General features: G+C 41.5%; 1 long non-coding RNA gene and 1 other non-coding gene across 2 annotated transcripts in view; one reads left to right on the forward strand and one right to left on the reverse strand.

The window, feature by feature from the left end:
• The first annotated feature begins 4116 nt into the window (after positions 1 to 4116).
• On the forward strand, positions 4117 to 4249 carry LOC131823025 (small nucleolar RNA SNORA52). Its single transcript, XR_009350474.1, has one exon. It is a non-coding gene; the product is annotated as a small nucleolar RNA SNORA52 (small nucleolar RNA).
• A 548-nt stretch (positions 4250 to 4797) lies between these two features.
• LOC131835563 (uncharacterized) overlaps positions 4798 to 15609 on the reverse strand; it is a 61615-nt gene continuing 50803 nt past the window's right edge. The window contains exons 3-5 of the long non-coding RNA XR_009355234.1: positions 8999 to 9153; positions 7970 to 8172; positions 4798 to 7870 (exon numbers count right to left, since the gene is read on the reverse strand). This is a non-coding gene — a long non-coding RNA (uncharacterized LOC131835563). The remainder of the gene's footprint in view (positions 7871 to 7969; positions 8173 to 8998; positions 9154 to 15609) is intronic.

Below are 15609 nucleotides of genomic sequence, written 5' to 3' on the forward strand. Positions count from 1 at the left end.
CATTAAAAATTTATTCACTATTTTTTAAAAGCTATAAAGATGTAAAATCACAAAATAGACTTTTCTATTATGAACTGTGGTATTTCATACCCGATTCCACTATCCTGCATATTTAAGTACATATTCACAGTGTGCTCTCCAGTATAATGGCCCTCAGTAAAAAGAGACAAAGTAAATAAAACTGTCTTATCATCTGCTTTGTATGCCTAGAAGGCCATACAAATTTAATTGCTGATATAAGCTATAAAATTTCAGTACAGTCAACAGAAGTTTGATGGGTAACGTACCGAAAGGAAGACTAGGGAAACCGCAGGTCTGCTCCTGCCTTTATTCTCTATCAAAGATCAAATTACGTAAGTACATAATTCATAATGTGTTTGCAGATATGAGCATATTACTCTTCAACGATGACAAGGTAAAAGTTGTTACTTAATCCTTTCTGCTTGTATAACAGAAAAGCCAGTTAGTTTGTGATAAAAGGCAATAGAATTTCAGAGGTAAGCAACAAGAGTGGAGAGTCTAAATGAGGGAGTTCCTAACCTTGGCTTTAGTCCCAATTCCTACAAACAAGTTGCTAAATGACCTTGGAAGATGCGATGAGCTAGTCTGTAACTTACTTGCAGAGAGTGTTAAAGGAGAATGTGACCCCTGTTGTAGGAGAATGTTGACTCTCTTGCCTAGAGCTTGTCTGAAGGCCTCAGGGATTTTCAGGACCAGAAGATCTCAAAGAGCATTGACTCCCCTCTCCAATATTATTGGGAAATGGCCACCCCATCAAAAGTGGTTTCCACCCACTAACTGTGTGAGAGCTCTAGGAAAAAAAAAAAAAAAACAATTTAAAAAAAAATTTCTATCAACTCCCAGTTTTCTCTACTATTAAATGGGGAGCTGGATTAGACTGACCATCTGTATACTTTCTTCAAGCTCTAAAATTCTTCAACTCTGATTCAGATTCTGACTCACCCGTAAAATATTTGGTTCTCATATATAACAAGTAATTTCTAGAATTTATTATGTATCTAATGACCTATACAGAAAGTAATTGTGTACAGAGAATCACTTCATAGTGTTTCATAATACTTGACCCAAATATCCATTTGTTTATGACTCAGTAAGCTTTGTCCTTCTCTCATGACAGAGATATAAGTATTTTTTTTTAAAGATTTTATTTATTTGACTGAGATTACAAGCAGGCAGAGAGGCAGGCACAGAGAGAGGAGGAAGCAGGCTCCCCGCTGAGCAGAGGAGCCCTATGCAGGGCTTGATCCCAGGACCCTGAGATCATGTCCCGAGCCAAAAGCAGAGGCTCAACCCACTGAGCCACCCAGGTGCCCCAACATATAAGTAAATAAGTGAATAAATATTCACCCTTTAGAACTTTAGCACTGAATATTCTAGACAGCTGTTTTCTAGTTTGTAACCCTTTAGTTGTATTTTAATTTAGTTAAATGTAATACCACAGTTATTATTTATTATTGGAGGAAAGGTGTCCGGCCCTCATGAAGGGTCTTGTGTAGGAGACTTAAAGCTCTTCTGTGGTGGTTCTCACATACATCCGTGGGCTCCCTGATACCCCTCCCTGCAGAGGTGGGACCTGGTTCCCCTCTTCCACGAGTGTGGGCTAGATGGTGACTTGCTTCTAACAAACAGAAAAGTAGAATGATGGTATGTGACCCCTGAAACAAGATCCTAAAAGGCACTGCAGCTTCCTCATTGGCTCTCTCTGGGATCCCCTGCTTTGGGGCAAACCAGAGGCCCCATCACCAGGAAGCTCAAGCAGTTTCTGGAGATGATCCATGGTAGGAACTGGAGGCCTCCTGCCGGGAGCCAGTGTGGACCTGAGGCCTTCCTCGAACAGCCGCGTGAGTAAGCCACTGTGGAACCCGATGACTCTTCCAGCCCCGGCAAACGGTCAGGCGACTGCAGCCCCTGCCAAGAACCTGAATGCCACCCCTTGAAAGACCCCCCACGCCAGAACCACCCAGCTCAGCAGCTCCGGACTGCCTGACCCACAGCAATCATGAGGTAACGTTGTTTTAAGTCACTAAGGCTTGGGCACTATTTTTATGTAACGACAGATAACTAAAGCATTGATCTATGAGGATTTCCACTCAAATTGGGGCATCTTTAGTTTCAAAAAGTGATTGAATTCTGGAATACAGTCAAATAGTTTTGAATCTGGACAGGACTTCAAAGAAGAGTCTGCCCCTCACTTCGCAGAAGCAGAAATGAGGATCTGCAGAGTTTGTGAGCTCACAGTCTGGGAGCTTCCATTATTCCGTCTTGACAAGAAATACAGGAGCCCTCCTTAACACTGCCCTCTCCTTCACCTCCTTCATGCCCAACCTATTCCTTAATCCTACGGCTCTTACCTCCTCTTGCCTCAATCTCATCTTTCCCATCTCTACCACCTCCAACCAGATCACACGATGGTTCTCTCCTGGACCAGCAATAGGCTGGCAACTGGTCTTCTCATGTCAGCTCACGTGCCCCCAAGAATTATTTCCCAATATTGAACCCAGCATTAATGCGCTGAAACGTAGTTATGACTATCTCACATCGGCTTCCCATTTCCTCTCCCCAGACCCATTGGTTGACCTCCTAACATTGGTCATTGGTTTGCGTTTATTCTCCAAGCTCAAGCCATTCTGACCATGCATAATTCCTAGAATATGCCAGTCCTCTCTCAGGGCCACTAGGAGTTTGCATATACAGCTCCCTCTGCCCCACTGATCTAGTTGACACCGGATAATCCTTCAGCTCTCAATCCCAGTCAAGCCTGCACGGGCCACCTGCCACCCTGGCACAACCTTCATGTGACTTGTCTTTGTAGGACTTCATAACAGTTGTATTGTTAATTCACGGATTTTTAAAAAGTTGATGTCTGTCCTATTAGACCACCAGTCTATAAATGTGGATACAATGTCAATTTCTTTTCACTCTTGTGTCTTAGCACTTAGCACGATGCATTATATGATATTCAATAAATATTTGCTGAATGAATGAAATGACCCAAGAAGTTAGTGTGAGACTAAAATCTAGATTTCCTGACTCCAAATCTCATGTTAATTACAATCTGCTGCTCTCAATTTGGTGTACTCAAGTCTGAGTCCCAACACAATGCATTTATTAAGTGCAGAGAAAATCACTCATACTTTTTGAATATTGCTTTTGGCAACACCAATGGTTTATAATGTCTAGGTATGGTTACTGTAGTAAAATAATGAAGTCCTCGCACGGGTTTGTTTACTTTGGGACTTGGCCACTTATTTCCTGAAATACATCTGTGATCGTTAATTTTATTTGTCAATTTGACTGGTTTAAGGGGTACCCAGATAACTGGTTAAAAATATTTCGGGGGGTGGGCACCTGGGTGGCTCAGTGGGTTAAGCCTCTGCCTCTGGCTCAGGTCATGATCCCAGGGGCTAGGATTGAGTCCCGCATCGGGTTCTCTGCTCAGTGGGAAGCCTGCTTCTCCTCATCTCTCTCTGTCTGTCTTTCTGCCTACTTGTGATCTCTCTGTCAAATAAATAAACAAAACCTTTAAAAAAAAATATTTCGAGGGGCATGTCTGTGAAGGTGTTTCTGGAAGAGGTTAACATTTGGCTCCAGGTACTGAGGGAAGAGAGCTGCCTCCACCAGTGTAGGCGGGTCTCACACAATCTCTTGGGGGTCCAAATGGAACAAAAGGTGAAGGAAAGGCTAATTCTCTTTCTTGTTGAGTTGGAACATCCATCTTCTCTTCTTGCACTCTTCTTGAGTTCTTGGTTCCCAGGCCGCCAGACTCCAGGACTTACGCCAGCAGCCCCTTTGTTCAGGCGTGGACTGGGAGACAGACCACTGTACTCCGAGTCTCAGGCCTTCAGACGCAGACTAAAGGATACCACTGGCTCCCCTCGCTCTCCAGCTGGCAGACCCCAGATCATGGGACTTCTTGGCCTCCATAACTGCCTGAGCCAATTCCTATAATACATCTTCTCATATATTTCTCTATTGGTTCTGTTTTTCTCTGGAGAGCCTCAAAGCATACAACCCGCCATTACTCAAAACAGTTCAAAAGCAACTTTTACTATAAATCGCTTTTACACAACATGGGAATTAATGACTTAGTCACTGCGGTCCGTCCTCATCCCTGCCAGGCAGCCTGTGGCCTGCCAGTTTCATTCATGGACAGAGCATTCTAGAAGCCTCACCCAGAGGCATGAGCGAGACTTCAGTGGGCTCATGCTGGGGGAGCTTCTATATACTTCAGGAAAAGAAAAGAAAAAAAATAAGTTAGTAATTGAATGTATGAATACTTTTCTCATCAAGACGATAATAACATCTATGTAATGATGACAGAAAAGCTGGAGATGGTCTGAATCAGAATTGGCTGTTCCCAGGAAATCCTTTGCTGTTACTGATAACTACGGGTGATGAAAGGGGGGAAGAGGACAAACTGTAGGCCCTTTGCAAATCTGCTTGGGTCCTGGATTTAGTCCACTTATTAGTCTTGGGAATATTTTCCAAATCACTGGGCTGTGCCTCTGTTCCTGTCCTCAAAACTCCTTCTTTGGGCACAACGCTCTGACTTGAAAAGAGGGTGACCAGGTGGCCCTGACGCATGCGGTGGTGACAATCCACTGCTCTGACCTCCTCTCAGTTCTCCGTGAGTCGGTGCTTCCAGGTGCATTGCTAGATGCTATGGACAATTCTTCATGGGGAAAAAACCCAAAAGAACAATTTTCCCAACTAGTGAAGGACCTTTTGGTCCAAAGGTATGCTATCAGCTTCTTTGGAATTTGAAAGGTGTTTTTCTTTTTTTTCCTGTGGCCATAACTGAAGGGTGGCTCTGTGCTGAGGCCAGCCTGCAGAAGCTCATGAAAACACAATGGACCCCATCCATGGTACTCTGCAGCCAACCGAGCTCTGTAAACATGTTTCCATTCGAACATATATGGAGTCGCAACTTGAGATGACAAAAATGTGTAACTTTTTGATGGATTGAAATTCATTCATTCATTTATTTTACTGCCAATCACTGCCCCAACATTCATAGAGCATTGACTATGTTGTAGGCTCAGTTCTAAGTTCCAGGAATACAAGATTAGCAAGGCTATTCCTCCCCCACAAAACTCAGTCTACTGGGAAGCACAACGTCACAAACAAAACATTACAAAATCATTCCACAAGTGTTCTAACCAAGCCTTCTCCCCGAGATCCAGGCTCGTCTGTTCATTTCTTGTTTCCATCTCTCCTTGGTGCCCAGGGATAACTCACATTCAACATGCCCAGGGTGGAACCCATCATCTTCTCTACCTTCTCTGCTAAGCCTCATCCTCCCCCCTTCCTTCTCCTTCTCTTCCTTCGTGTGTGTTCCCTCTCAATTTGTGAAGCCATCTCCTAGCCAGACCTCCATCCTAGAAACCTGAGAATAATTCTGAACCCCTTCAGCCTCTGCTTCCGTCAGTCATAAAGTCCTGTGAATATCATCTCTTAAGGAGTCTTACAGCCCACCCCCTCCTCCCTAACTTGGCTACTGTCTTAGCCAGGATGCTGGTAAACTTCTCAACTGGAATCCCAGGCCAGTGCTCTGACCCTCTCAGACATTTCCTTCACAGAGCGTGGTTGCCTGGGTTTTCTATTTGGAGAGCTCAGCACAGAGCCTGACCCACAGTAAATACTACTGCGACTAATACCAAACATTAACATAGATGAGAAGCGGGACGCCTGGGTGGCTCAGTGGGTTAAGCTGCTGCCTTCGGCTCAGGTCGTGATCTCAGGGTTCTGGGATGGAGCCCTGCATCAGGCTCTCTGCTCAGCAGGGAGCCTGCTTCCTCCTCTCTCTCTGCCTGCCTCTCTGCCTGCTTGTGATCTCTGTCTGTCAAATAAATAAATAAAATCTTTAAAAAAAAAACACACACACATAGATGAGAAGCACTGACAGGTCAGCTTTCTGGATGGAGAGTGTTTTGTTTGCTTTTTGCTAGTCTGGAATGTCAGTATTCTGTTATCTCAAAGGTGACCAAGTCACTGGGCATCTGGCTCGCATACCCTCAATTTAGAAGAGATGATAGAATGTGATGTTGGTAAAAACACTGACGTCTGGATCCAGTGCCGCTGTTCCATGCTTCTGAACTCACACATGATGATGTTTTTTCTCCCTTTCCCTTCATTTCATTCGTATGGAAGGCCTATTTTCTAGTTGAATAGTTAGGATTCAGCTTAGCAGAGAGTGACAGAAAACCCCACATAATAGTCTTCTAAAAAGATAGAAACTTTTCTTTCTCAAAATCATATCCAGATAGTCAGTCTAGACCTGGTGTGCTGCCTGCCCATTCCGCAGTGACCCCAGCTCCTGTTGTCTTTGCGCTCCGCCGTCCTCAACATACGGCTTCTACTTCGTGGCCAAAAGGGCTGCCCTAGCTCCAGCCATCATGCTCACATCAAAACCAGGAGGGGGAAAAAAAAAGAGAAAAGCCTATCTATTCTTAGGGGTGCCTGGGTGGCTCATTGGTTAGATGTCTGTCTTCTGCTCAGGTCATGATCTCAGGGTCCTGGGATCGAGCCCTGCCTTGGGCTCCACACTCAGCAGGGTCTGCTTCTCCCTCTGGTCCTCCCCCCTGCTCATGCTCTGAGAAAGAAAAGGGCATGTCCATTCTTTTAAGGACTCTTTCCACAACAGGGAAACCTCAGCAAGGGGAGTCAGCCCGCAAATGGCACAGGTCCTGAGGGGCGTGACCATCACATGGCATCTGCGTGAAGTCAGAAGACGGGCAGAGCTGGTACACTCCAGCAGCAGCTGGGCCCAGACAAGAGGCCAAAGTCTGAGACAGAGGAGGCTGAAAGATCTCAAGCATCGCCTAAGAGATGTTTGATGCAAAAAACATCTAGCAGTCTCCACCACACTCCACTGAGTTTGGATGACCCTCTCCCCGACAAAGCCAGTGTGGCCCTGGGTACTCAGCGCCTAATCCCGAGATACTCGCACAACTATGTCAGTAGAAGCAACGACGGCATTGAGCAAACACCTGCTCCAGGCCAGGGGATCCGCGAAGAGCTTCAGAGGCCCAGTCACTGGATCCTCCCAACAAATGTGGCTAGAAGGTTGTACTTCTCCTTCTCCTTCCTCTTCTACCTCTGCTCCTTTTTCTCCTTCTTCTTTTATGTTTTTATTTTATGTAATCCAGGAGATCGGGATTTCCCCTCAGGAAACCACCCGGGCCTTACGTGCTGCTGTGCCACAGGGCATGATAATGAGAAAGTTGCCAAATCAGTGTGGGATTTTAAAAAGATTCTTTGGGGAAAGTAAACTTCATGATCTTTTTTTTTTTTTTTTTTTTTTTTTTTTTATTTGACAGAGAACACAAGTAGGCAGAAAGGCAGGCAGAGAGAGAGAGAGAGAGAGAGAGAGAGAGAGAAGCAGGCTCTGCACTGAGCAGAGAGCCCAATGCGGGGCTCCATCCCAGGGTCCTGGGATCATGACCTGGGCCGAAGGCAGAGGCTTTAACCCGCTGAGCCACCCAGGCACCCCTAAATAAAAATCAACTTCATGATCTTAAAGAACGTGTCAGTATCTGATGATTTTTTTCTTCTCCGCTGTTGAGTGCCACCCGTCGTTCCTGCCTGGGAACGTGCAGTGCCTTCGGTGGCCAGCTTCTCCTGCATGTGCAGATGGCTGGGGACAGGTCTCCTTGCCAAGCCAGTTCCCTTTTTCATCCTTTTCTCCCAGAGGATCCAGGTGGGACCCTGGCTTTCTTCTAGCATCGCCCTGCACTCCCCAGTTGAGCTTTCTTCTCTTTTCAGCCCTGAACGCAGTGTCATTGTTTCTCCCGCCTTCTTCCTCTCTGCGCCAGAAAACGACTCCAAGTGTTTCTGAGGAATTTTACAGCTTTCAAAAGAAGAAAAGCATATACGGGGCTGAAATAACATCACAGAGAAATTTCAAACTTAGAAGCAGCCTTAAGAGTGTGACCGTTCCACCACTTACTCATTTTTCCTGGGAAAATGCAAATGTAACTAGGTCAGACTGTCTAAGGTTCCTTCTTTCTCTGGTCCATCATTTTGGTAAAAACTGGATCCAGACAACCCGGCTGACCTCTCATCTCCTCGCAGGGCTGGCACCTCTGAGACCCGCTTCCTTTGATGCAGAAGGCATCGTTCTCCCCACTGCCCCCAGTCTCCTCCAGATGCCTGCGTGGGGAAAAGTACGGACACGGACGGATACTGACGTAGAGACCTGAGGAAGCCTCAAGTCAGATTTATTTAAATTACAAAGAAAACTCAAGATTGCTCCTCTTTACTGTCCTCAAGCCATTCTTCATGCCCAAGGTCATGTCAGGTGGTTCTGACAGTAACTTCCCCGTCCAAGTGTCTTTCCTGGGTCGCGGCTTTACTCTCCACCTGTTTTCTTGACTCAGAAGCTAACAGCCACCTCCACCTGCAAACATCCAGGCACCGGCTGGAACAGATGTGCACGTAGCCTCTCCCTACCACTTGTCATCATCTCAACACAGTTTGATAACATCCTGCAATATCTAGCGAATATGCATTATTGATCTTTAAATCACCTTTAATCACAGCCTCTGGACAGGCTCCTGTAGGCCTCATTCACAGCACACTGAACCCCTCGTTGGCTTCAAACAGTACAACTTTTTGTCTGCTTCTTTACCACTTTTCTTCTTGAATATACCCACTGAAAGCTGATTTAACATTGACCCCTAGATGTTGGCCCTGCCCGAATTATCTTGAGGACCAAGGGCCCTACTGCCTCACAGGCTATCTGAGGCTAGACCACTCATTGGTGCTAGACCAGCAGGAGCACATCAGTCATTTGGTTAAAGGTCAGAATCATCAAAGAAAGACCAGAAGGCTCAGCATTCTGTAGAACTCACGAAAATAGAAAGACCCTAGCACTTAACCTGTGTCTTAGTTTTGTCTCTGATATAACACAATTAAAAAACAGGGAACCTATTTTTTAGATTTATCTAAATATAGATGTATCTAAAAATCTATTTACAGGGCACCTGGATGGCTCAGTTGGTTAAGTGTCTGCCTTCGGCTTGCGTTGTGATCCCAAGGTCCTGGAATCAAGTCCCATATCAGGCTTCCTGCTCAGTGGGGAGTCTGCTTTTCCCTCTCCCTCTGCTGCTCCCCTGCTTGTGCTCTCGCTCTCTGTCAAATAAATAAATAAAATATTTAAAAAATATATCTATTTACAAGAGGGATCTAAACAGGCTGTAGATCCTAGAATAAGTCTTCGGTTTTAACTATTCAGTCTATAAAATTATACTTGATATTTGTAGCTAAGTAATTGTCTCTTCTTACCAGGTAACAGTTTCTACTGGAGACCTATCATTAAGTGAAAAAGAAATAAGCCAAACACATTACATGAGAAAGAAAGAAGAATTCACCATTTCACAAACCGGGCCTTAAAAATCTTTTAAGGGTGCCTCGGTGGCTCAGACAATTGAGCCTCTGACTTTTGATGTCAGCTCAGGTCTTGATCTCAGGGTCGTAAGTTTGATGCTGACTCCATGCTGTGTATGATGCCTACTTAAAAAAATAAATCTTACAAAATTTTTATGTGATCATGGATCAGAATCAGAGACTATTTAGAGCAGGTAATTTGTATATTAGCAAAAGAAAAATTGTGAGATTGACAAGCATTGTAATGCAATGTTAATGAATGTTAATTCCACTACTCATCTCATAAAAGTGATACACTGGTTTTTACTTTTCTGAAAAGCTGACTCATATATTTTAAGAAGGATGTCATACGAAAATAATAAGTTCCTTCAAGGAATTTCCTTGTTTCCTTAACAATGAGAGGGGGAGAATGGTGTTAAAATATAAAAGCACTGTAAGATTCAACACCTTGGAGAATATAGTAAGATAAGCTCTCTCATATACTGTTATATATTTCCAGTGAAGATGAAGTTGGTACCATGTTGCTGAAAGCCAGTTGGACACCTTGTCAGGAGTCCTCAATATAGTCTTGCTCTTTAGTCATTAATCCATTTCTAAGAGCTTATACTGAAAAATAAGGAAATGGTTTAACACACACACACACACACACACATACACACACAGATGTTTACACAGCCAAATACATACTACTGCAATCCTGGGGACAACATAAATGTCCCCAAACAAGGAAAGTTAAAGAAATTGTGGCATACCCATTACAATGTATTGTTTATTACATAAGAGAAAAAAATTGCATTTTGACAATTACATGTAAAAATGTTTGTAATATAATGCTACATACAGAACATGACATGCAATATAATCCCAATTAAAAGAAATTATTATGTTTATATATATGCATGAAAAAGTCTGAAAACAAAAATAGCAGCTGTTACTCCAAAGTGGTAAGAGATATACGTAATACTTAAAAAATATTTTCCACATTTTCTGAAGTAACTTTTAATAAGAATCATTAAACCACATTTTGACACCTTAAATATCATTTTAACTTAACAATGTAACTATCATTTAACTACTGAAAGCATAGAATTTTGAAATGTTGGGGGAAGCGATGCAAGTCTGGATTGCTAACATGGTTTTATTCGTAAGCAGACTGGGCAGAATAAAAAGAACAGTGTTTAACAAAGCATTATTTTTTGTTTTATTAACACAATTTCCATGTGATAAACTGCATATGTATAAGATATAAAATGTGATGAGTTTTGACATATTTATACTCTCATGAAACCATCACCACAATGTGGATGAGGAATGTTAACACTATCATCCCCAAATGTTTCTTTGTGCCTTTTCTCCCTTCCCCCAACTCACCTTCAGGCAATGACTGGAAATTTTGTTGCTGTATATTAGTTTGCATCTCCTAGAGTTTATGTAAACTTATGTAATTTATGTAAATGAACTCAGCAGAAACTTTTTTTTTTGGCCATGCTTTTTTCACCTTAGAATAATTACTTTGAGATTCATTCGTGCTGTTATGTATTTCCCATATGAACATATCACAATTTGTTTATCCATCCAATTTTGATGGACATTTGAGTTGCTTAAAGTTTTGGCTATTGTAGATAAAGCTGCCATGAACATTTGTACATAAATCTTTGTGTAGAACGTACTTTCGTTTCTCTTGAGTAGAGTGGTTGGGGCAGGAGTGGAAAGGTGGGGTCATATTATAGGAACAACTAATGAAGAAACTGCCAAGTGGGTTTTCACAGTGGTTGGACCCCTTTGCACTTCCATCAGCAGCATATAAGAATTCTAGTTGCTTCCTATTCTCACTAACACTTGATATTGTCAGTCTTTTTATCTTTTTTTTTCCCCCAAGATTTTATTTATTTGACACAGAGAGAGAGCACAAGTAGGCAGAGTGGCAGGCAGAGGAAGAGGGCGATGCAGGCTCTCCACTGGGCAGGGAGTCCAATACAGGGCTCCATCCCAGGACCCTGGGATGATGACCTGAGCTATTCAGACGCTTAAACGACTGAACCACGCAGGCACCCTGTCAGTCTTTTTAATTGTTGCCACTCTAGTGGTTGTGTAAGATATCTCATTACAATTTTAATTTGTATTTCTTTAATGGCTCACAATGACCTTTTCATGTGTGGTCATATATCTTTTTTGCTTAAGTGTCTATTCAATTATTTTGCACATTTTAAAGATTTTTTTAAAAAATTTTATTTATTTGACAGAGAAAGACACAGCGAGTGAGGGAACACATGCAGAGGGAGTGGGAGAAGGAGAATCAGGCTTCCCGGTAAGCAGAGAAGCCCAATGTGGGGCTTGATCCCAGAACTCTGGGGTGAGGACCTGAGCCCAAGGCATCCACTTAATGACTGAGCCACCCAGGCACCCCTGTTTTGCACATTTTAAGTAAGGGTTCTCTTCTGACTAGTTAATAAGAGATATTTTGATATACTAGATAAGGTACTTTGTATGATAAAGATTTTCTGAGGATTTTCTTCCAGTTTGTGTCTTCTTGTTTCACTTTCAGGGCAGTCTTTTAAAGAGCAAAATCTTTTTATTTTGATGAAGTACAACTTACTAATTTGTTTTCTTTTTCACTTCATGCTTTTTGTATTGTTTTTAAGAGCTCTTCAACAAACCAAAGGTCATTAAGATCTTCTCCTATATTTTCTTCTAGAATTACTGTAAGATTAATTTTACACTTAGGTCTGTAATACAGTTCAAGTTAATTTTTGCCTAAGATGTGAAGTAGGTTTGAGGTTCATTTTTTTTTTTAAAGATTTTATTTATTTATTTGACAGAGAGAAATCACAAGTAGACAGAGAGGCAGGCAGAGAGAGAGGGAAGCAGGCTCCCTGCTGAGCAGAGAGCCCCATGTGGGACTCGATCCCAGGACCCTGAGATCATGACCTGAGCCGAAGGCAGAGGCTTAACCCACTGAGCCACCCAGGCACCCCTGAGGTTCATTTTTGAGGGGTATGGTTATCCAATTATTCCAGTACTATTTATTAAGAAAAATTTTCCTTTCTTCACTGAATTATCTTGGCACTTTGTGGAAAACCAATTGCATCTATTTCTGGACACTCTCTTCTTAAATGTTTACTTTATGCCAATTCCACACAACTTTGATTACTGCAGATTTATAATAATTTTGAAACCAAATGGTGTATATCTATCAACTTTATTCCTTGTTTTGACTATCCCAGGTAGTTTGCATTTTTATATGAATTTTAGAATCAACTTATGAACTACTGCAGAAAAAAGGAATCTTGATTTTGATTGGGATTTCACCGAATTTAAAGATCAATTTCAGAAGACTTGATATTTTAACTTATTCTTCTATTTTATGAAAGCACTTCATGTCTCCAATAATTTAAGACCCCTCTAATTTATCTCAGCAACTTATTTATTTATTTATTTGACACAGAGAAACAGATCACAACAGAGGCAGGAAGAGAAAGATGGGGAAGCAGGCTCCCTGCTGAGCAGAGAGCCCGATGCGGGGCTCGATCCCAGGACCCTGAGATCATGACCTGAGCCGAAGGCAGAGGCTTAACCCACTGAGCCACCCAGGCACCCCTCAGTAATGTTTTACACTGTTTGACATATAGGTCTTAACATGTCTGGTCAGATTTATCCCTAAATGTTTAATATTTTTGATGCTTTATTAAAGAAGGCATTGATTTTTTAAAAAATTTCAAGTTGAGATTGTTCTTCACTATATATAGAAATATACTTGACTTTTATATATTAATCTTGTATCTGTAACATTGCTACACTTAATTATTAATTTTAGCAACTTTTCTTGTCATTCCATAGGATTTTCTATAGGTAACCATATGTTGCCTGCGAATATAAATAGCCTTACTTCTTCTTTTTTGATCTTTTATTTATTTTTCCTGCTTTATTGCAAAGCTGAAGATCTCTAGTACTATCTTAAATAGAAGTACTCAGAATAGATATTGTCGTCTCATTCCCGGTGTTAGGGGAAAAGCACTCAGTCTTCACCATTAAATATGATGATGTTAGCTGTAGGTTGTCCTTTATGAGGTTGAAGGAATTCCTTTCTATTTGTATTTTGCTGAGAGTTTTGTTAGGAATGTTGGATTTTTAAACATTTTGAGCATTATTTAAAGTTTGAGCAATTAATGGGGCATCTGGCTGGTTCAGTTGGGGTCTTGAGTTCAAGCTCCCATTGGGCGTAGAGCCTACTTAAATAAATAAGCAAGTAAATAAACAAATAAAACAACTAAATAAACAAAGTTTGAGCAATTACTTTAATATAACCTTAAATTTTGTACCAAATACATATGAGTAAATCATGTCTTAATTTTTCTGCAAATATCTTTTTAAGATTCTATCAATTCATTTGTGGATACTAAACAAGCAGGGGGAGCAGCAGACAGAGAGAAAAGTAGGCTCCCCACTGAGCAAGGAACTTGACGTGGGTCTTGATCTCAGAACTCTGCGATCATGACCTGAGCTGAAGGGCCAACGTTTCACTGACTGAAAATTTACCCTTTCCGTAAATTTTTCAATGGATTTATAGTATCTCCAACTAGTAAAAAATGAATATTCTTCCTAGTATTAAAAAACAAATTCACAGCTCTATGGAAGCTTTAATAATAAATAGAATCTTAAGTGATTTGAGTTTGAGGATCATTTTCTCCCCACAACAAACAAAATTTTAGCTTGGATATATTTTGACAAGAAGAGAAGTTAATTAGGCAGCAATTATTGCAATGTGCTAATAAATACAGATATTTGGTTTCAAAGACACGTGTGTGGGAACCTCAGGTTCTGCGGGTAGCAGCACTGTCTCTCCTTCGCACACCTCTCTGAGTGGAGGCCAATCCGCCACAGAGGCATCGCGGCAATCTTACTGTGCTCGTGCTGATGCGGCATCACAATGGATGTACTTTAAGGGACTTGGACTAAGGTATATTCAGCCTTGAGGTAGACTAATGAAGTCAAAAGAACCACTGAGAATAAAACTACACAAACATCCAGAATAAAAAAGCTGATACCAAAGACCCATTGTTTCTTATCATAGGTGCATTATGTACCATTTAATGAAAATATACAAAGATAGTATCATAACTTCTGGGCAGATTGCCAGGAAATCCTCTTTAAAAAAAAAAAAAAGAAAGAAAGAAAGAAAGAAAGAAGACAGCCACACCTAATTTAATATTATTTGAAAAAGTCCATTGGTTTGTGCGATTTACCCTAAAATAGACTGATTATCCACCTGGCCAGGAGCCAAGCCATTCTTCTGTGAACTCTGAGATAGTGGACCTTCATTGTTCTGTTTGTTATCGTTGCAGATTCCTGTCAGACTGGTTTTTAGCAGTTACGTGGGCTTCTGCCATTTATCAAGTCTGAGGCTTAAACGTCTCTCTCTCCTTGTCCAAAACGACAACTCATTTGTGTGGTAAACACACATTTGATAAAATTTGCAAGGTTCACACGTAATTGGTAAGCGTCTGCTATTTGTAAACAGAGGAAAATATTACAATTTTCCTTCAGGTGGAATGGTTTTACAAAACCGTAGAACAGTAAGGTCAGCTTCATTTTCTTTGGTGGCGACATTTCCTCCCTTTTTTAATTTGGCAATGAATCATTTTAGATTTCACTAAAATACGAATTATTATTATTTAAAGGAAGTCATATTTAGTTAAAACGTAAAATAAGAGTCTAGCACACAGAGTTGGTGACAGTGTTACAAAATTATAGAACCTTAAAGCAAAAAGGGACCTGAGAAGTTCTTGCAGAAGTCCTTCGCCAGCTTCGGTCTTCTCAAGATGAAGATTTCATTGTGTCCTGTGGTCTTTGGACCATGTAAGTTCTGTACTACCAGGCTCAGGAAGTTCTTTTGCCAAAATTTCTCTTTGCATTTTAATCACAAAATCCTCCAGTTCTGCCCTTTTTAGGACTAGGAATGATTTTCTCAGTGAGACTCTAACCCACGAAACTGCATCTTCACAATCTCTAAATGTGGGTTTATAAAACAATGATAACATCAGCGTGCAGATTATCCCATATATACTTGTAAGTGTGTTTCCTTTTGATCTGGGTGCATAAATCTCCATTACAAACTAGACTGCAAAGGAGAACAATGAAAATAGGAAGACAAATAAAGCTTGCGATCAGTTCCTAAATTCCCTTTGGAAAGCTTCTGAAAAG

This window comes from Mustela lutreola, chromosome 1, assembly GCF_030435805.1.
Source record: "Mustela lutreola isolate mMusLut2 chromosome 1, mMusLut2.pri, whole genome shotgun sequence".
NCBI classification, from domain to species: domain Eukaryota; kingdom Metazoa; phylum Chordata; class Mammalia; order Carnivora; family Mustelidae; genus Mustela; species Mustela lutreola.